The 22427-nt window shown below is 36.4% G+C and overlaps 1 protein-coding gene across 11 annotated transcripts in view; it reads right to left on the reverse strand.

Annotated features, from left to right (window-relative positions):
- Nucleotides 1–17213, reverse strand: part of LOC124175082 (CUGBP Elav-like family member 2) — a 378071-nt gene extending 360858 nt beyond the window's left edge. For all 11 annotated transcript variants that reach the window (XM_046554951.1, XM_046554952.1, XM_046554961.1 and 8 more), the window contains exon 1: nucleotides 16673–17213. The gene's annotated coding sequence lies outside the window, so the exon portion shown is untranslated. The remainder of the gene's footprint in view (nucleotides 1–16672) is intronic.
- Nucleotides 17214–22427: the final 5214 nt, after the last annotated feature.

A 22427-nucleotide genomic window follows, 5' to 3' on the forward strand; every position in this document is an offset into this window, starting at 1 on the left:
TGCCGTTGACGACGAAGGAGGAAGAGCAGAGAGATAAATAGAAGGAGAAAGTTGGATGGAAGGAAATAGCCGAGGGTGGAAAGAGATGGACACAGCCGTGTAACCGACCAGTTCTGCTCTGCTCTACTTCCCAGTTAAGTACCCTCTAGCCACAAATATTTCCGCTGTAACCGAGTGGCTCGCTCGCTCGTCGAGGAGGATGCATCGGCAAGCCAAGTTGTAGGTAAAGTACTTACGATTTTTTTATAATCATATTCAATCTCTTTCAATCAATGCCACGTACGAACACTGAACATTATTCACACATAGAGATGCTTCTCTGTGCGAATAAACCTACGAGAATCGAGTCGCATAAATATTCTCATTTTGCATAACTTGGTCACGAACTAATTAAACATATTTTATTACAATTATATGCACACTGAGAGAAATTTTTAGTTCCGGTTACCGCTCAGTCCTTAACTATTTTCATTTTTTACCACAATCGAAAAATATAGTTCTAGGTACAAAATGAAAATTAGTTTTCTAGCTGTTACCGGAAAGTCTGGTATCCGTTACTATTCTTTCTCATTACGATCACTGTTACTATATTTTCTTGTAACCGTTGCGAAAATTTAATGATTGTGCAACAATAAATTGACGTTAAAGCCTTATTTAACTAAAAGAGTACAGTAAACTAAACAAACTGATTTTGCGTTGCAATTACCAAAAAAGGATCGGCAATAACGGAAGATGGTTACGTGTACCTCATTTTTCGTAATTCCAAAAATATTCAAACAGTCTTTTTGACGATACCTGTCTTACTGAATTTTTCTAATTACTATAACAAATAAAATTATTCTCAGCGCAGTTTTGATTTCATAATTTTATATTCAGACTGTTGCAGGAATTTTGCAACGCATATTTTAATTTCCTAATTGTCGTCGAAATATTATAAAAATATTGCGGTGATATTGCAAAGTACTTCACCTACGATGTTGCTGCATTGTTGTCAAATTTCTCTAAGACATATTCCAAAATTTCGAGAATTATATTATTGTAGTGTATTCGAAATATTCTGAAACTAGTGAATTTATATTGCTGCAAGGTGTTCAAAGTTACATGATTCCGCAATATTGCGAGTTTTGTATGTATAGGGGATGCAAATTTGCAAGACTTTCATTTTGTTCTTGGACAACATTAATACGTACAAAAATATATGCTCCGATTTTCAACATTTTCTGCATTTCAATCCTTATTGAATTTTGAGACATTTTTTGCATAATTTCAGTCGATCTTTCGTTATATGTAAAAAGAAATATAACTTTAGTAAGAACGTACAATATTTTCGTCTAAATCTGATGGGACACCCGAGTAACGCGGATGTAAAAGCAATATTCAAAAATTGTTCCTGACACTGTTTTGAGAATGTTAATAAATTCAAAAAATCGTAAACATCTTTTTATTTTCCAAAGCACAAAATAATTCGTGCATCGCTTCAACAAATAGCTGTGAATGCGAAATTTCTCCAAGCGAAAGAAATACCTCAAAATTTTTTCACCACCTAACAGTGATTAAAAAAAAATTTACCGCCTTATTTTATATACTCGATAATAATTGCCATAGAACTTTCTCGAGTTCAAAAAAAAAAAAAAAAAATAAATAAATAAATAAAAGAAAAATAAAGGCATTGAACACGAGTTTGAGTCAAGAATGAAGCGGGAAGAAAAGCAGACTTCTCTGAAGGTCAGAATTGATCCTCCGAGTCAACATGCTCGCCTGTCTCTCATTCGCGCCTGCAATGTCTAGAAATAATAATACTCGATACCGCGAGAGCGGATGTGCGATAAGAAATAAATATTCCAGTGTCTGCGGGGTTTCGAATTTCCATAAAGAAACAGGCGGAGACAGAGGCAGCATTTGCTTCGCCAGTCTCTACAAACGATGCGCTTATCTTTCGTGCCGTAAGCATTTTTGCTTGGTGTAAAAAAATACGTGCAAATACTTGAAAACGGTTTTTTCTCTCCAGGAAATGAGACGGCAGAATACGTGCGCTTATTTTTTCTCAAAATTTTCATTACATAATTGATGGATATTCTTTTAAAGGTAATGTAGTACTTCTACGCTTACCGACCGAGCAAAACTCAGCTAAAACAATTTTTACTCCTCGAGCAAATTTCAGAGACGGTAGAAAAAACTGCTGGGTTTCTCGTCATTGTAGTTCTTACTTGTTAGTATTATAATACGTAAGCCAGAAGTTATTCAGCTGCGATCTCGGCATAAGCCATGCTGCAGTTCTTCATGGAGATTGTAAAAAAAAACAAACATATGGAATGCAGAAGATACACGATGTATAAAAATAAATGACAATACTTGTGCTGTGCAGTTTGGCAGCAGCGAGTCGATGTGTTGTTTCAGCGACTTCAAAAGTGACCCAAGATACTCGACACCTGTTTATTTTTCGACGTTCCTACTTTCTGCCTCGCTTACATGCAACACGATTCAAAAGGTTACATCACTCGGCTGTAACGCTGGCTCAAACAATCCATCGATGTTCAAATTGATGTTGCATTTGGGGCTGGGTTGAAATTTCGAATTTCAAAAGTTCCCAAAATGCCAAATTTTGAATTATTTGGTAGCAAAACTTGAAGTAAAGAAATCAAACTTTGACGAAACATCAAAGTCACGAATGGTCCTGAACATGACGCTCAAAGTTCCGAAAGAGCAAAATTCCGAAAGGACAAATGCGACAATGAGGACATTCAAAAATCTAAAACGTCAAAGTTCCGAATGATCGAAGATTTTTAGTTCCGTGAATTTCCAGCTTGGTGAAATTTCACCACTTTCAACTTTCTTTGTTTTGGATTTTCGATATTTTGACGTTCGGAATCCTGGTTATTCTGATTTTCAGTTTTTCTGATTTCTTAGTTGAGTAAACTTAGTTGAGTATCACTCGTTGAGTATACTACGCTGTGTGAGTATATTTTAATTTTCAGAATTTTACTCTATCGAAACTGCGGTTTTCGGAATTTTCCTCTATCGGCACTTTACATTTCGGAACTTTGCTCTGTCGTATCTTGAATTTTCGGAATCTTGCATGTCGGGACTTTTAGCCGTCAGGTTTCCGACCATTCGAAACTTTATTGTTTCGTAAAAGTTTGGTTTCTTTACTTTCAGTTTCACCAACAAATAATTCGGAATTGAGCGCTTTCGAAACTTTGAGAATTCGAAACTTCAACTCCACCCCTCGCATTTCTGTTCGTTACTTCATTTTTTTCTGACACACAATATAGATATGAAAACAGCGGTTGATTTTCATCAGAATCAATTGTGCGGGAGTATACGTTTATCGTTAGGGAAAACCAGATCACGCGCCGGCTGCAATCAAGGTATGAAAATAAACTGAGGAAGTCGCGTTGCTGTCGATTTATTTATAATGTATGTGAGGCTTGATTTTAGGAAGATGGAAATTCACTGGAATTTCCCGGTTACAAAATATTACGATGAAATGGCGCAGTTCGATGCTTTTTCACGGTATTTTCTCAAAATCAGATATAATGTGTCAGATACACAGTCTAGTGAAAAAATTTATTCGTGAAAATAATTTTGAAATCAATGTTTAAAAAGTAAATCTCAAGTTAATTGATCTATAATTTATTACAAGAATTTCCTCCATCTCAAAACCATCTCAAAAATGAATTCAGTTTTCAGTAACTTTAAAAAGATTACAGTATTCATGTTTTTTTGTTTTTATAGAAATCTCATAGTTTTAAGGGCTTAGATCGATGAAGGCTAATTATGTATGTTAATTTTATACACTATAAACCATCTCAAACGAGTTTTAAACACCGTTAAAATGTTTCTTGATAAATCATTATTAGTTTATTGATTAGCTAGGAATAAAAACTGAGTCTACAGAAAGAATTTGTACCAGAAAATCCATCATGCAAATCTCAGAAATTCAGTATTCAAAAAAATCATTTCAAATTCAGTGATTTAAAAAGAGTTCTGAGCTTTTTAAATCAAAAAAAAAAATTATAATGGAGCTTTCACGCAATCGTTTCAAAATTATTAACAATTTTATACTTGATTATTTTTTTACAAATTCACAAGCTTAGACATTTTCTTTGTACATACTAAGAAAATCGTTAAAGTTGACTTGAACAGGATCAACTTGAAGTACACTTTGTAAGACTTCGATTTAAAGAGGTTGAAAAAATGAAACATAAATGATATTGATAAAAAGGTCTTGCAAGTTCTTACTGACTCCGAATGACTTTAATTGAAAAATTACTAAATGTTTGTGTTTTCTATAACAGTTCACCGAATATCCATCCTGTAAAAGATGCTACGTGAAGATTTTTTATAAAACTGCATTGTCGTCTCTTTAATGTTAACTCGCTTCAAACCTCGTTCGATTTTACACACTGAGATGAATTTACTTTTTTATAGAAGTAATGATTTAATGTGATTAGACCTCAACTATAATTGACTGCAGCACCAACATCAAATTACCGAAACAATTAACAGACGAAATATAGTACAAGGGATAGTAAATTTTCCTGTCATAGCTATGAAAACTGATTTTTATTTTGGGCCCAAAACTGTATTTTCCAGTAGCGATAGAAAAATGAAAGTAAGGATTGCATAGTAACCACATAACTGGAAATTTTTCTGGTTGTGAGTGAATTTTTTAGTTTCGATAGTTTCATGTTTAGACTGTACGTCTCGGGTCGCCCCGAATGACCCTCCATGGTGAAAGGTCGAGCGAAAAAACGAGACCTGGACGAAAGCTGTAAAAACTGTACGAGGCGTGGTGGTACTTAAGTACGAGTGTGACTAAGTACGGGTCCTTGAGATCTGGCAAAGCATCAAGGATCTCAGTTGAAAGCGAAAAAGAAACTTGACTCAGTCAGAAAATCACGCAGAGTAGAAATTGTCAATTATTACGGTCTTGTTAAGGTGTAAATTCGTTCCCTCCATCTAGTGAACAGCGATTTTCATGATCGTCGTTCTATTTTTTTTTTATTTTATATCTAATGCCAAATAGGTACTTATAGCGATCAAATCATGTACCAAACGAAATGCCTTTTCGTTTTGTAACGTGCCAGAAACCGTCTACTATAATTTCACTTGTGACTTATTAGAATTCACGCACTAAATTTGCACGATTTCATTAATTTATTACGCCGATCGGCAAACACATGAGCTCGCACGGTAAAACAGCGATCTACGATATCTGCCGGACCACGTCTGGCAGCGCCGAGCTTCACTCGATCTGCCGCGTGGCGCCGACTCCCTCGCTTATTGTCCCATAAGCAAGTTAGCATATTGTTATAAATAAGTAGCACTTAAATTATAGGTTATGGCAGCCAATCAGATCTTCTCACACACAAATTAATGACGTCGCAAACCATAAGCTGATCCCTCTGTCGGTCAACATAGTCCAACATGTTGTCTATAACATTTTGAACTTGAGTCCGAAAACTCTCCCCACAGGAAAAACATCGCGGATCGTACTTCGGTCCTCTCTCATATCGAATCCTTCAGTATTACGAGTCAAAACCAACAGCGGTGTCCGCAGATTGATTTCGGCCTTTCTTGCACACTGAACTCTTGATGTTTCCAAAGAGCAGAATTGAGCTTTCAAATCCGGACTTTAAAATCACGTCATTCGTCCCTTCGAAGCAAATACATAACTACCGGGATAATGTATTGTTACGTTTCAGGAACAGAGAGTCAAAATATCACGGTGACGTTTGTAATTTCAATTCCGAAGTTATTATTCGTCAGTGGGTCCTCTCCTAAAGATTAACAGGAACAACCGAAAAACGAGATTATTATTTATTCTCCAACCATCGGACAGCGGAGGTTTTATCAGTAATCACCATTTTAATCCTGTGTACAACTTTCCAATATTGGAGGTTCCGTATTATCCTTACATGTCCAGCTATCCGCTAGCGGAAGTGAAATTACCCTGAGTACTCACCCATCCCAAATACAGTTGAAATGGTGCTAACTTTTAAACATCCAACACCCTTAGTCCAAACCACAATATGTGTTCCGCTTTATCTCGTTAATTGCTTGAATAAACACATATTAACTTTTCATCGCATATAAATTGTATGTCTTGTCTCGTTAATTTGTTGCCTACGCTCATTCACCCAACCCAAGGTCTATTCACAGGCCATGTTACAGTCCAAGCGTCCTGAGAAGGATATTGTCGCTCTCCGCATCTATATTTCCACTCTGTTCTTAATTATCATTGCAGAAGGCAATTGGTGCCCAACATCCATACTTTTAATAAAGTTCACGTAACCGGAGTGTCACAGATTCATAGACTTGCTATTTGCTTGAACCAACAACGGAAAGAAAAATTACCAAGACAACAATTTGCAATGTTCAGTGAAATCGCGTCCATTTGATCCACTGACTAAACAGTTCCTTCGGCGTCTTTGATAAATTCAACAAGTTTGTTTTCTGTGTGCGTAAATACACAAGCTTTAGGAATCTGTAGATACAACTGATTGATGATCAGGTTTAATTACCCCCTTGATTCATAGCTATGTACGTTCTACCAACATAAATTTCGAATTTTTAATTTCACTTGGATCCGCGAACAATCATGGACAATTCCAATAACAAATATCAAATTATTAACGGTATCAAAATAGGTATCACACATTTGCCATCTAGTAAATTTTGCCTTCTGTGTTCAGAAATTTATCTGATATTTGCGTAATACTTTAATTCAAATGAATATAAATATACTTGTATTCTAGCTCTTGAAACTTGTTGAAACCACCAGCGAGAAAATAATAATTTTATTCCGTAAGTTTTTTTTTTTTTTTATCCCAGTCTCTCCCTTTTATCCAGAGTGTGAATAATGAATAGCTGTAAAAGGTGATGATAAAATGAATTGAAAATTTGTTTCGCCTCTGCGGCGTCGCATTAATGCATCAAAGAACATTACATATGACGCTGAAGTTAGGTACCGTTATTGCAATGATTGACGTTTGGAAAAATCGTTATTTCACAATTCCAAAAATGTCTGATATTCAGTAAATCATGGCAAGTCAGAACTTATTCGTACTTTGAAAAACTAACTATTTCAAAGTAATTATAAACTTACCAAATAGTAATCCCCCACCCCCAATCTTTTGTTCCGTTTACGTTACCAACTTCAGCCTCATTAGTAGATACATAGAGAGACGCTCGGGTTGAGGAATGAGGAAAAAAGGAAATCAGTAACCTGCAGTACTGCAGCGTATAACTCGGAGTTCGATGGAAGGCCGGAAAAGGAGGGAGGAGGAAAGGGCGATAGGTATTTGCCCAGACCTAGACATCATGACGTTTCGCGCACCCAAAACTAATTAACTAATTTGCCACTACGCCGACGCTGTCGCTCTAAACAAGGTTGAAACTAGGTTTTTGCCAGTTAACGAACACCGAGTTCACCCGCTCCTGGCACATGTGCTGCATCAGGGGCTGCGTAACTGCCACCCGTTACCTACCCATTGCAGTCCGGTCACTAGTGTCAAAGACTAGTTAGCCACGAAGAGGGTCGTCTCCCCGTCTGGTCTGAGTTGGAATTAGACGGAGAAAAATTACCGGCCACGCGGTCATTCCTGACCGTGACAGAAAAGTTTGGTTCTGAAGTTGATTGGCCGGTAGTCGGATTCAAAATAGTATCTTCTATGGCATACCCGTAAAGTAGGTGTTCTCAGGGCAACCATACCGATTTCAGCACGAGCTGAAGTCGATCCAAAAGCGAACAGGTATTAAAATCATTATTGGAGGTAAAAATTGTTTACGGACGCGCTGTGCAAAATATTTACAACGGCACAAGCATGAAAAAGTCAACAAATACGAGTCCAGATGATTGAGGTTATGGCGACCTTTCGGTTCGGCGACACGTGATAGCAGTACTGGGCGCATGCGTACTTATATGGTATATTACGCAACTAGTGCGTAAAACGTACGCACGTATTTTATACGATATTTTTTAAACACAGGTCAATATTGATAATATAAAATTCAAAATAGGGGGGAGTTAGGGCTGAAAAATATATTTTCAATAATTAAATAAAATAAAATATGTATACACGTCATGATAATCATCAAAATCTATGTATACGTACCCAGTTGTTTATTTACGGAGAGTAATAATATGAAGAGGATTAACATAACGAGAATTTCTCATGATAATAATTCTATTTTTCACGTCTGACGTAAACGTAACCATTAACGAATATGGAGAGTAATTATTATCAGCACAGTATAGCATCAATAAAAAACAGAAGGAATTCGGAAACGATATGAAAACACAATATTCAGTATTACATGCGATACGTTACAATTATATTATTATTTACGTGAACGGTGTAAGAATACATCATTGCGTTTATTCTACAGCTTACTTTATTGTCAAATTGGCTGAAATTGACCTTTGGATTTTACGCACACTGTATTGAAAAGTGCCATTTTACGCACTAATGACAGTGCGTAAAATCTAATTTTACGCACAGTATTGCAAAAGGGTTTTTATACGTCAGTTTTTTTAAACTGAGGTTCAAAGTTGCTTCTTAAAGACTATAATACCGCAACTTTGAACTTAGCGGTATAAGGCATCACTTTACGGAACGGAAACAACCAAATGAAAGGAACTTTTCCATTCCTGTACCGTAGAAAAAAATGTATCAGGAGATAGTTGCACGGAAAGTATTTATTAAATCACCAGCAGTTCGTTGCGGATCTACCCGCGATTAGTTTCAACTACTTTTTGTGGCAAAACTATATTAGCCATAGCCATATGCTCTCGGAACATTTTTTGTGGAGCTTATCGAGAGCTTGAAAACTTTCGAACACAACTTTTCTGTACCTTTAAGTGTTAAGTCAGCGTTCGCCTAAGTCTGTGATTCCCTTCCAAATTTGTATACAAATATCATTACATCTAAGAACAACTATTGATCTGGTTATAACAAAATATAGTTTAAAAAATGGATTGACATTGAAGCTAGCCACAAAAAAAAAAAGTATCAAAATCGGTTCGGTAGTTCTGGGGTTACAAGCCATTATACGGACAGACAGACAGTTTAATTTTAGATATGAAGGGAAGAGCAGAAGACAGAGATAAAGATTTTGTTCAAATAACCTATTGCACGAGTTAAGATCTCTTAGAAAATACTAAATTAGAAAATACTGAAATTATAAAGGAAAAAAGTTAGATATCGATGCCTTATTTCAAAACGACAATCTTCACATAACGATTTTCCAAATTTATTAACCCCTTTTTCTATGTGATGATCTCGAAAATGATGGAATCAAATGTGAATTAAGACAACTGGAGAAACCATTTTGTAAAGAAAATGAAGCATCGATGCCAAAATATTTTGATCGTAATTGATGGTAGTTTCATTAATTAAATTGGTATGTGAGGTGATTTGGTTTAAATGGATTAAGTGATTATCAGGCTTGATTTCCCCGGAAAAATTAAGTAAACTAATCGTACAAATTGATATCGGAGTGCGATTACCAGAAAATTTAGTACCGACAACTGTAACCACATTTAACAGCTGCTCATATCACATTTTCTTGCAATTCCAACTACATCTAAGCTATGTTATAATACAATACTTGTTCCACGTTTCAATTTCCCGGTTCCTTTAACAAATGACTGCCAATAATTTGAAACAATATGATTTTTCTGATTGTCAACAACGTACCATTCGTTTGATTTTCACGAATTCGTATGTGTATTATAGACTTTTATATGTCACTTCATTCATGAATCAAGTTATTTTTACAAATTGTTAACTTAAATAAATTTTTGTTACAGGTTCTTCGTTTTAATATGCATCGAGTTATAAAAATGGTAAATGCGAAACCACTACACATGGTATAACAAATAAACTCATGCTTCGTTAATATTGAGAAACACATATTTGAGGTTATTTGAAATATATTTTATATGACACTAGAGATAATCGGGCCAATAATATACCATGTTGGTATTGTAAAAAAGAGAAGAAAAATTTCAAAACGCGACCTATTCAAAATGATCGATATCTCAACTCTCGTCAACCGAATCTACGATCAGTAACTTCTTTCTTTAAGAGTAAAATATTCATTTAATTAAAATTCCACGGAATAAATGAAAATATCACTGTCCAATTCACTGATTCGATGTTTATATTTTTCTCTCTTTTTTGCTCCAACATTTAAAACCATATAAGTTTAATGCCGTCCCACAGTTTTAAAAATTCCTTTCGCAAAGTGACAAACATAGTGAGCAGTTTCAGATTTTATATTTCATGCAATCGTCACAACTGCGGTGATATTAATTACACTTTGTCAAAAACGCGAATAATTTTTTTGGAACCACGTTTAATAGACTTCATTGTACAAAAAGAGAATACAAATCGTGTTACACATGCAATGAGATGGATGCGAAAGTTGTTGAAATTTCGTCTCAAGTGCAATCGTTTGCCAGTGTATACTGTGTATATAATTGCGTAAATTCCTTGGCAGCAATCTTAGGATTCCCGAACACCGTTTCGGCTATTTTCACGCTCGATTAGACGGAAGGGATTCGAAATTAGCCCGAAACAAATCACTCCTCAGGCTATGGCCGTTCTTCATTCTTTCTTCCACCCTTTTGCACGTACAAATCTCCCCCCTCTCACCACCCTCCGCTGTATAATATTAATCCGAGGGGTGAAATCTCCTCCAATATCAGGACCCTTATACAAGAAGATTCGACGCACGCGGTTCCAAAAAATTACCAAGCATAATTCTTGCCGCGATGCCAAATGATCATCTTTCATCATTCGTCACTTCCATTATCATCCCTCTTTTGTTAGTAAATTTTTCTCCGAACACTTATCGGAGACAATTGATTGTTAACGATGATGGATGCTGAAAAGTTTTGAGCAAAGTCTTTAATGGCGTTTGAACTTTTTTTTTTTTCACGCAGCACGGTAATATATTAAGATAAAATTGCTTTACTCATTCGCTGTTTTTGCAAAACGGCTAAATTCGGAGAAAAAAATGCCAGGTCGATATTTGCGGAAGAAAAATTGAATGGATGATTATTAAAACAGGGTTTGAAAGTGTAATTGTCTTCAATTTGCTCGAGTTTCAGTACAGAAGCTGCACCGGAATTTTCGATCGAATCAATGAAGTCGGAAGTTTAAGCTCGAAGCTCGATTATTCCAAAATCGTACAAACGTACACGGTAGATTTTTCTTTCCTTCATTTTTATCTTTGAAGCCGTGCTTTACGACAAGTTTCATCTTCTTCCCGATGTCATGTGTATTCTACTTTATTGAATACACCGGCGTTTCTTTGTGCAGCGGGCGAGCTTTTTGGCAATAAAACGTTTTCCGTCCCGGCACGGATCTTAGCCAGCGAAGTGAATCGCGGCAACGGAGGAGTTGAAAAGAGGAAAAGCTACTTACGATGGAGAAATGCTGACTGCGCTGTTGGCAAGCAACCTGACATTTCGAGTTGGGTGTGAGAATATTTTTATACTTATTTTTTCCTCCTCGTTACCGATCTACATCTTTCCTTATTTTCTTCTTATTCTTCGCTTCTTCTCTCTCGCTGCTCATTCAGCGGGTGAAAATCATTTTAGAAATACATGAACGGAGTTTTGAATTGAATAATTGAAAATTTAGGAAAAATCTACTCCCTCGTTACTTTTCTTCGAGAAAGAAAAACATCATTTCATTCTGGGGAGCGAATTGAAATGACTGCAATAAGTAAGCGAGACGAGGAGCGACGACTTCCTGAAGCCGGAAGCAGTGATTTTTTCCCCTTCTTTATGTACGTTTTCCCTTTTGCAAAGTGAAGGTGCAGCCTCTGAAATTTCAACCTAATCTAATCATTCATATTAAAATTTTTCTATTCAAAAAGGCGCCGCCATTGTTCGCCGCTGTCGCTTTGCGTCTCGAACAAACCGACCCTGAACAGGATAATATATAACTTCCTCAAAGTGATTGTTATACTGTTTTTCTCCGAGGCGAAAGAAAGTTCTGTATTACGCTTACCTACATTCGCTGAGAATAAAATATAATGTCAATATAAAATATTTGACCCTCAATGTTTTGTCTTCATCAAAAACAAAGGAAAACATTCCTCGATTGCTTCGAACATTTTCAAGAAGTAGAAAACAGAAATGAATCTAGTGAAAATTTCAATTCAGCGGGTTGAAGTTTATTGTGTTGAGCAAATAGCATATTTTTATAAACGATGAAGCATCGCAAGATTTCCCTCAATTATTTTTGGTCAAAGTTAAAGTTTCCACCTGTTGAACAACCAGCGAAGAATTAATTTATACCTTCAATTCGTTTCACGTCGACCTCTTTTGCAAAGTTTTTTATGTCAACCTGTAAACATTTTATATTCAGATTTGATTATGAAAATAATTCGTTTACGGTATATCAAAGATTATCGTTGTATACGTATAAGAGAGCCCGATTGTAAAATAAACTTTTTATATTTATCCCTCGTTCCCACGATTTAGCGGATTATATAGACCTTGTGAAATTTATCAAATGTACAATTTATTATACGAACATAACCTGTGTGTATAAACATATTTTTCAGATATTATAAATCAGGTATTTCTAAGTAATCCTAACATCAATACAGCAGACATCATCACCGAGTTATTTTTTAATTACGGTCATCGAACAACTGTTAGTTTAGTTCGATTTGTACAAAACTCGAATTTCCACTGTTTTCAGAAGCGGCTAGTAGCGTTAAAGATATTACAGCAAATTCTCGTTTGCATGAAAGGTCTAATAAGTAAAAAAAAAAATGCCATCGTGGTCACGTTCGTGAAGAAAAAAAAAAAAACAAAAAAAAAAAATTCACCGGAGAATTAGTTTTAATAACTTGCGTGCTATGAACAACAAATGATTGTATTCTCAAGGGAAATAATAAAACCGAAGAGTGCGTAATGCGATTTTCATTACCGGTCTGGAGGGGAGAAAGAAGAGTTATGTCCATACATATGCAGCTATAACCGAAACTAGTTTATGGGTTCGCTATTCTAAAACGTAGGTAAACAAGTTCGAAACTACTGTACAGGAGATCAGAACGTTACTCGAGAGGCACGTTCCACCTATTCTGCATGACACTCAAAGTTTTGAATATAACAATGATTATTTCAGCGTCGAGCGACGACGAGAAGGTTCACCCAGAGAGTGAACTGAGAGCTATATAGCAGAAAAATTTGAGTGATGGGTTTTCGCAGATTTAAAATATTTCAGATACATCTAGCAATATTGTCAAAATATTCTAGAAAACATTTTTGCAACCTTTGAAATGTTTCAGATAGATTTTCAAAATATTGCGGATACATTGCAGCAGCACAAATTTTTGAGCTTAAAAGTTTTTCAAACACATTGTTACAACATTTACTTAGAATGTTTGAAATATTGCAGAAACATTGCAGCTGAAGAAATCCACAACCTTTCGAATAATTCAAGCACAATGGAGCAATATTTCTTTGTGAAATTCAAAGTATCGTAGAAATATCAGAGTTTAGCTAAGTTACAAGGATTTGGATATTTCGCATACAATGCAGCAACGTAAATTTGCAAACCTTGAAATATTGCAAAAACACCGAGGCAACGTAACTGCAGTTTTTAATGTTCGAGAAACATTGAAGCAACGTCAATTTGCAACATGGATGTTCGAAAATATTGTAAACACATTGCAGCAAAACAAATCTGCAAGTTTAAAAATATTTTAGACACAATACAGTAATGTCATTTTGTGAACTTCAAAGTATGGTATCAATATTGGAGGAAAGAAATCTTACAAGGATTTGGATATTCCACGTACAATGCAGCAACGTAATTTTGCAAACTTTGCAAAATTGCAAAAACATCGATGCAACGTAACGTTGAAGCTTACAATATTTCAGAAACATGGCAGCAACGTTATAACTTACAGAGATTGGAAATCTTGCAGACCAATAGCGGATTGTGTTACACAAACATTGTAGCAACGTATTTTCAGGCAGGCAGAATTAGAAATGAATTCAGTTTTTCCGCTACTAGCGCAGTGATCTTCGCCGCACTGAAATTGGCACTTTGTAAGTATATGACGTATTACGCAACGGCAATTTCAACCGAGTCTGCGGTCTCACCTGTAACACTTGTATCAACACCTGCCGCTAGTCGGCCTCTAAGTCGGCGATATAATACAGCCGAAGCAATGAAGTCTGCCACTGCAGTGTGAATAAAACCACGTAGTAATTTTTTTTATGTTTCAGAAATTTTTTCCTCTCCCCTTTGTCGTTGCCTCTCTTTTATCTCCGTAACAACTCGCGTTGCGTAAGAATGACTAGGGACGACTTCTCGTCATTCAATAAACATTCACGTCGGTACGTCTCCGTACGACCTACTCAATTGTCTACCAAAGCACCAGATCAAGAAATCCCGGGGAGAAACTTAAATTTAGAGTGCCGGCGGAGTCGCTAATAACTCGAAATTCAGTTCCCTCTGTTAAGACAAAAGATAATCTATCAGCGTGGAAAATTATTTCTCAATATTTTCGAACAAACGTTATAAATTTCGTCAACTTAACTCGCACTCAATTTCGTTTCCAGAAATTTATTTCGCGTTGGTTGTTCAAACGCTAGCAAAGATTTCCGATACGATTCGTTAAAAAGCCCCAAAAGTATAAGGTCGTATGTCAGCGCTCATCCACATCGAAATTGGACAAACTCTACGATTCAAACATCAAATAAGAACTGATTAAACAGATGGATGAATAATTAGTGAACTATCTTGACTTGAATCACCGTATTTTGAATATTCCCTGCGATAATCAGCAGGCTGTTTTTTACTGCTTCGGTTCGCGCTGCCTGCCACTGATAATAAAATAATGAATAACATATTGAGATATAAGCGCTTACGATCAACTTTCAACGCGCGTTTTCAACTCTGCCATTACATATTACGTATCATTCATATTGCTTACTCTTTATAAACGTGTAAAAGTTCAACACATGCCTGCAACGATACGAAATGACGTCCCACTAGCTAACCTCGAGAGACAAACGTCCTCCACCTCCCTAACGCATGCGGCCAACAGCCGTCTGGTAAGAAAATAGCATATGTCTGCTGTCTGACTAGTATTTTTCAATAAAAAGTGATTTTCTACTATTCCAATTTTTTACATTTTTTTTTTCCTCATCTTTTTTTGTCTTTGTCTTTTTTTACGCGACCGAAGGGTTTGGATTATTTCAATATACCGAAATTACGACGCGGTGATTATTATACTAGACTTCTCTTATTTTCAGTACCATTATAAAATGGAGAGAATAATGTATTTTCATTTTACTGGAATATTGAAAAATAAATGATTGTTGATAACCCGCCTCAAGTCACGCGAATGAAGTTGATAAGGTTACTGTAACGATGCATGTTTAAGAAAAATCGCTACTTCGCATCATTAGGAATGTCCGGGATTTGGTAATGTAAACCATTGAAAACAAAATATACTTCAATTCTGAAGAGTCAACTTCTTGAAAGTCATCTTTAAATTTCCCAATAACAGTGATTTTTAGCCCGAGGTTTCGTTACGTCAACGTTACTAACTTCAGCCTGATCTCAACTCATGGGAGATAATTTGTGAAATAAAGAAAATTGTTTGATCGATTTTGTCGGACAATAATATTGAACGGATAGAATTCGACGAAGAACTTGTATTATGTATAGGTAAGCGAAGAATTTGAAGGGTATGAGACAGAGAGAAGAATAGGGGACGGGGAGAGAAGGACACTCGTGTGTGTGATTATTGATTATTGACCGATGCAAAGGTTTGAAAAACCTTATTGTTGTGGCGCAATAATAGCAGTATATGAATATAGATATCTACCGGCGTAATAACAGCTCAGCTTACAATCAGCTCAGGTCGATCCGAGGGACGATCAAGTAACAAGCATCAGCAAAACATCGGCAAAGTTTATCATGGTTTCGTAAGTACACGGAGAGAGTCAGACATGAGAAGAGCTTGCAACGCTTTCGTCTCAGCCTAATTACGTTCAAATTTTCTCCTGAAGTTTGATCACGAGAATTCGTGATAAGAAGAATTATTCTTGTGGAACTTTGATTTCACATTTTCTTTGAAGGTGGATTACCAGAATGATTAAAAAGCGAAATTTTGGTGAATGTGATTCTGGTCGAATTTAGATTCCGTAAACGATGTACTTTATAGAAATGACAATAGATAAGTAAGATTTCAGTAAAATTTTGATTCCTTCTCTGATCATCGAAGTCGAATAGCAATGATGAGTAAATAGGAGCGTGAAGAAGTGAGATAATAAGAACAATTCATTGGTTGAAATTAATTTGCGTACCTAAGCCAACAGAGAAAAACATGACGTTTTCCGTTATTTCAACAAGTTTTTCCAGACTATTCCGTCCACTCAATCATATATTTTTTCAACCATCAACGACACCTGTCCACTCCTCTCTATAGGTGACATGCGGTGTCAGAATAACTCGTTGCTAGGTGAATTTACACAACTAGCTTGTTTTTAACTATCTATGCAAATAGCGTGTAACTTTTGACCTCTGTGAGTATTTGTGGATTCTTCGAAGTAAAATCGACCAGCTTATCCATTCTCTCGATAAAATTATAAAAGAGGTATTGTTAAACTCACGAATCTTACCCGAAAAGCATAATCCAATGCGCCTCACTGTCACTTTAACGCTTATTTTGACACTTTGAAAAATTTCTTTAGTTACACGTGAAATGTATAAACTTTCGTTTCGGTCACACTTCTAACCGCGGTGAAATTTCACTGTTCATTACATACGTCGAACTTGTGTTTGATAATTTATTGTTTTTGTACACTACTTTGAGTCACAAGACTTACGTAACGCGGGGATTAATAATAACAACATGGCGGTAATATAAACGCGACCAATCAACGGTCAAATATCGTGGAAACTGCCAGTAACACCGAATATCCAAGTTAATAATTTCGAATCGATTGCTTTACCGCGGTATAAATCGAAAATCTGGATATGGGGGAGCAAGGAACAGCCCGGGGGATGTTCTCGCTACGAAACAGTTGAGCAATGAAGTATCAGCAGCGAAGCTACCGATGAACACTTTGGCGAACAGGTGGTTTTCAGATACGAGCCCCGAAATGCGGCGAGCGGAGCACCGAGTATCGGTCACGATTTCGGAACGATGGACGCGCACGTCGCGACGGCTTGACGTCGACTGAGGAGCGGCGCCGAGCGCCTGTCCGCCCCCGCGGATTCCCACCCCCACCAGACGACGCCACCCCCGAGGCGCAGCGCGAAGCCCGCCGCCGCCGACGCCGACGCAACGCGGGGTGAAAAGCGCCACGCGATCGAGGGACGCGAGAATCGGTCCAGACGCCCCAAAACGTGGACTGGCGTCGCGACGCTCTCCGGCGCCCAACAGCGATATTTTTCATTACAAAACGTTCCGATTTTTCATTCGATTTATATTCATTTCAAGAAGAGAACAATAATTGTGTTCGATTTTAAACACAATGTTGCAGGAACTTTGATGCCATATTTTTATTTTTTGGACAGGCGTTGCGACGCTTTTCGGATTCCAACTACGAAATGTTTCATTATAAAACGTTCCGATTTTTCATTCGATTTATATTCATTTCGAGAAGAGAACGATAATTTTGTTACATTTTACACATAATGTTGCAGAAACGTTGATACGATATTTTTATTTTGTTGGACAGTCGTTGCGACGCTTTTCAAATTCCAACAATGAAATTTTTCACTAGGTGCAGAACGTTGCTTTTTCTTATTCGATTTATATTCAATTCGAGAAGAGAACGATAATTTTGTTACATTTTACACACAATGTTGCAGAAACTTTGATACCATATTTTTATTTTGTTGGACTGCCGTCGATTTTCGCCGCCCAAATACGAAATTTTTTACTAGGTGCAGAATATTCCTTTTTCTTATTCGATTTATATTCATTTCGAGAAGAGAACGATAATTTTGTTACATTTTACACACAATGTTGCAGAAACATTGATACCATATTTTTATTTATTTGGACAGGCGTTGCGACGCTCTTCAGATTCCAACAATGAAAGTTTTCACTGTAATACGTTCTGATTTTTTATTTGATTTATATTCATTTCAAGAAGAGAACGATAATTTTGTTAGACTTTAAACACAATGTTGCAGAAACGTTGATACGATATTCTTATTTTGTTTAACTGGCGCCGATTTTCGGCACCTGGATACGCCATTTTTTACTAGGTACAGAACGTTGCAACTTTTTATTTGATTTATATTCGTTTCAAGTAGAAGACAATAGTTTTGTTAGATTCTGAACACAATGTTGCAGAAATATTGACAAAATATTATTATTTTGTCTTATAACCTGACGCGCGGTATAAATAGTACGGAAATGCGTATATTTGAGTTCAAGATAAATTTTCTTACCACACCTGTCATACACTGTTGCCAAGTTGCGTTGATGCAATATTTTCACTTTGTCGTTGCAGCAAAGCTGGACTTTTGTGAGCTGTGTGATCTAAACAATACAGAAGTATGTTTACTTGAATTGGGGTTTCCAATGAAATTTTTTTCTCCATTTTTTGGGGTGCATAACGCAGTGCAAGCCAAAATAATGAGGACGTATTTTTTGTTTTTCGTTAAAAATGATAATTTTTCATGTTATAGGTGATTGAATTTCACTGATCTTAATATATAGATATATCTTAACATGGGTGACGTCACAATGTTATAGTTTTCAATCTGTTATATTAATGGCAATTTTGATTCAATCGAAAAAATCAAAAATACTTCAAAAATATTTTTTTCCAACCTACAAGAATATGAAATAAAAAAATATCATTGGAAATCCTAATTACGGAAACGTTCGTTTTCTCACATTCGATACACCATGTTGCGGAAATGTTGCTGGAATATTTTTATTTTGCAAGTGCAGCAATGTTGAAGTTTTATAAGCCGTGCGTTTCGAATAACATATTCGGAACCTTTGCGTGAACATTTTAATGCCACGTTCGCAGTGGAATTAAAAGAAATATACATGGCAGTAATGATATTGAAATGTTGCGAAGTATTTCAAACCGTGCAAAATGATGCTAGACCGTAATGGTTGTGAAACGTTTGAAGCTCTGCTGAAAAAGTCATGGAAAAATCGTTTCTTTCCGAGGGCAATTCGGTTCATTTACAAATAACTGACAAAAAGTGAAGTAAACATTGAAATTGAAAATATGTTAATTAACGCAGTTGCGAAATATCGACCTGACAGTGTTTCAGGTATCGAAGATTTCGGGTGGGAAAAATGATATTATAATTATTACTAAAATATTATAGGAACTATGCAATTCTACATCCAGCCATATTCTCTCAATTTACCGTAAAAATTTAATTACAGCGATTGTTATTTTTCTATTTTTTTCTTTTTCGAAGACACTCCCAATATCATTCGGGAAAAATATAAAAAAAATTCTTGCACTTATTATCACACTTTCAATGATACATACAACATACTAAATTTCGGAGAAACTTAATTACTGAGTTTTTTATGTAAAAGAAATCTAATCTGTCTGAAACCCTTAGAAAACTTTTTCTCCAAATCATTCCAAGAGATTCGCGAGTGTTTTTAGAATTTTTTTGCAAATAGATTGTTGAAATTTCAGGCAGTATAGTCGAAACAGAAAAAAGTCGACCAAATGTCTTTTAAAATTCAAACACGTTAGAAAATCGGATTGGTTTTTCATCATTATAAAATTGTATGGAACGATTATTTTGCAATCTGAGTTCTCTGGAGCTGCACTGTGGAAATTTTGATAGCCGGGAATTTCAGTCGTTTCATGTTCTACTTCAGCTCCAGCTAGAAGGTGGATTCAAAGCTTTGGGTCACGTTCATAGCTTTGATCGTTTTAAACACGCGCAGAACTCATTGTGACACTCAAAGCGTTTTATTGTTAGTCAAGCAGAGTTAGTTCCGAATAGTATTTAATTACATTCCCTGTCGCAGCAAACCAACATAAACAGGTTCTGCTTTGCTCTAGTAACCCTAATTCGTGATTTCATTTGAATCTCCAGCCCCTCTCCACCCTTTCGAACACTTGGCAAAGCCACCGTTCGCACTTTTCGCCTGCGCCCCATAATGGGCAGCGTAACCGCAAACAGGAATTTATCAACCGTCACCGCTGACCACTGAGGCTATCCCAGTGGCATGTTCCTTCTCCACATAGGTCAGGAATAGTAAAGTATTTCAAAACTTTCCCGGTGAAAAAAAAAAATCCTCCGAATTTACTGTTCCGTGCCAGAAGCATTTTTAATTTCCTACAGCGATGGGTGGGTGAATATAAATCGATCCTCAACTTCAAGGCGCTAATATTGTGTGCATTGTGATGTAATAAACACATTTCAAATTTCTCGAATTATTTGCTTCTTTGAGAAACGTTTTTTAACTCAAAAAAAATATTGTTGTATTAATTTTTTTCACAATTTTTAAACCCATCCCTCAGACTTCTTTTCGCTCATCGTCGCGAAAAAAAAAAATCAACGTTTTCAAAATTGTCCCCACGTTTTTGAATTGTTAAAAAATTACCGTTGGGATCGCAACTTTGGATTTAGCTTGGTTTGAAGTTTCTTAAAAGTGAAAAAAAAAAGAACCAACAGGTACGTGAATGTTTAGTTAACTTGACATTTTGATTGATCTCGAGTTGCATTTATCGAATTTTGATTTGTTAAATCACCCTCGATCGCTCGATCGCTCGCGTTTGCTGCAGCTTGAAGCTGTTTCGACGACGCAATTTTCAATCACAATCCGGGAGGGTGATTTGCAATGTGAATGTCAAGGGGGCCCATAAATATCTCGAACAATGGCTGACTCGGTGGAGAAGCGAGTCTGCGTGTATGTTTCGAAGACATGTCAAAATCAAGGAAGGTTAGATCTTGTCATTACGAGAGTGGAGAGCAAGAGAGAGAAAGAGGAAAGAGCAGAGTAGAGTAGACAGAGAGAGAGAGAGAGAGAGAGAGAGAGAGAGAGAGAGAGAGAGAGAGAGAGAGAGAGAGAGAGAGAGAGAGAGAGAGAGAGAGAGAGAGAGAGAGAGAGAGAGAGAGAGAGAGAGAGAGAGAGAGAGAGAGAGAGAGAGAGAGAGAGAGAGAGAGAGAAAGAGAGAGAGAAAGGGCGGGAGAGGGAGGGAGGAAGGTTGAAAACGGGAGGGTGGAAAATGGCGAGGGCGGTACAACGGAGAATCAATCTTCTGGAGAAATATGGAATATCCATCATCGCGAAGGTGGCACGTATCAGGAATACCTGCTTAATATTCATAACATATTTTCCCTTGGTAAGACGCGCTGCTGCCATTATAAACACATTTCAATACAAATTTTTTCCACGAACGTTTTCCCGCCAATTGTCAACGGCCATTTACCAATTTCAGGTTTCTCTCATATATTCCTCAAAGCTTTCGGTCCACCGAAATTTAATCAAATATGACTTCTGTAGAATATACGCTGTATAAAATTGGCGGTGTTTGAATTGACAAAAAGTGGCGGGTGTCGACTACTGTAGGACAATTTTTGTGGTCGATTCGGAACTTGAACGTCGGATAGTATCGGATTGACGAAAGGTGGTATTAGACTGATATAAAATAGTGTGAGATTGACAGTAAAACATATTTTATAAAAGTCCACACCGAATTTTTCTACAGCGTATCGCGTGTCTATCGGCAATAAGGTCGTGACCACAAAAAATGCGATCTTAGTGGCAAAAAGGCGTGAAACTTAATTTTTTTTTCACCATTCGCTCTGAAATTGATCATAACGTATAATTCAATTTAAATCAACCGTTCGAAAATATGAAGGGAAAATAAGTATACGTAAAAAATAAAGATCGAAAAAGAAGCTCCTGACCGAAAATTCTTTTTTCTTCTACAAACGCTTCGAAGCCCAATGAAACGTATAAAAAATTAAAACCAACAAAGTTACTTAGTTACGTCGATTATTATCCATGTCGTTAATTATCGAAATAATAGGAATAACAAGAACAATTTCTGGCCGTTATGCCTTTATGCAATTATCGTAGTAGATAATTTTTTACATTTTCATCAGGACCAAAAGGTCGTATCTACCAGCACACACAACCTTTTGCTTTTAATTGATGAATATATGCTTGAGCCAAAGAAAAGTGAGAAAAATTATTTTTGGTAGACACGACTTTATAGAATTAGTCGAAATAGGTTTTTATCGTTGAATCAGTAGCAGAAGATCGTATCTACGAAGCACGTACGATATTTTGCTCTCAATTAAACTCTTATTCACTTTCAATGCTTCTGACCATATTTTCATGTTTCAAGTCTCGATACGATGAAAACAAACTATACGCCCTTCTCATTAGCAAATGGTCATATAAGATGACGCCTACGA

This window comes from Neodiprion fabricii, chromosome 2 (genome assembly GCF_021155785.1).
Source record: "Neodiprion fabricii isolate iyNeoFabr1 chromosome 2, iyNeoFabr1.1, whole genome shotgun sequence".
Classification (NCBI taxonomy): domain Eukaryota; kingdom Metazoa; phylum Arthropoda; class Insecta; order Hymenoptera; family Diprionidae; genus Neodiprion; species Neodiprion fabricii.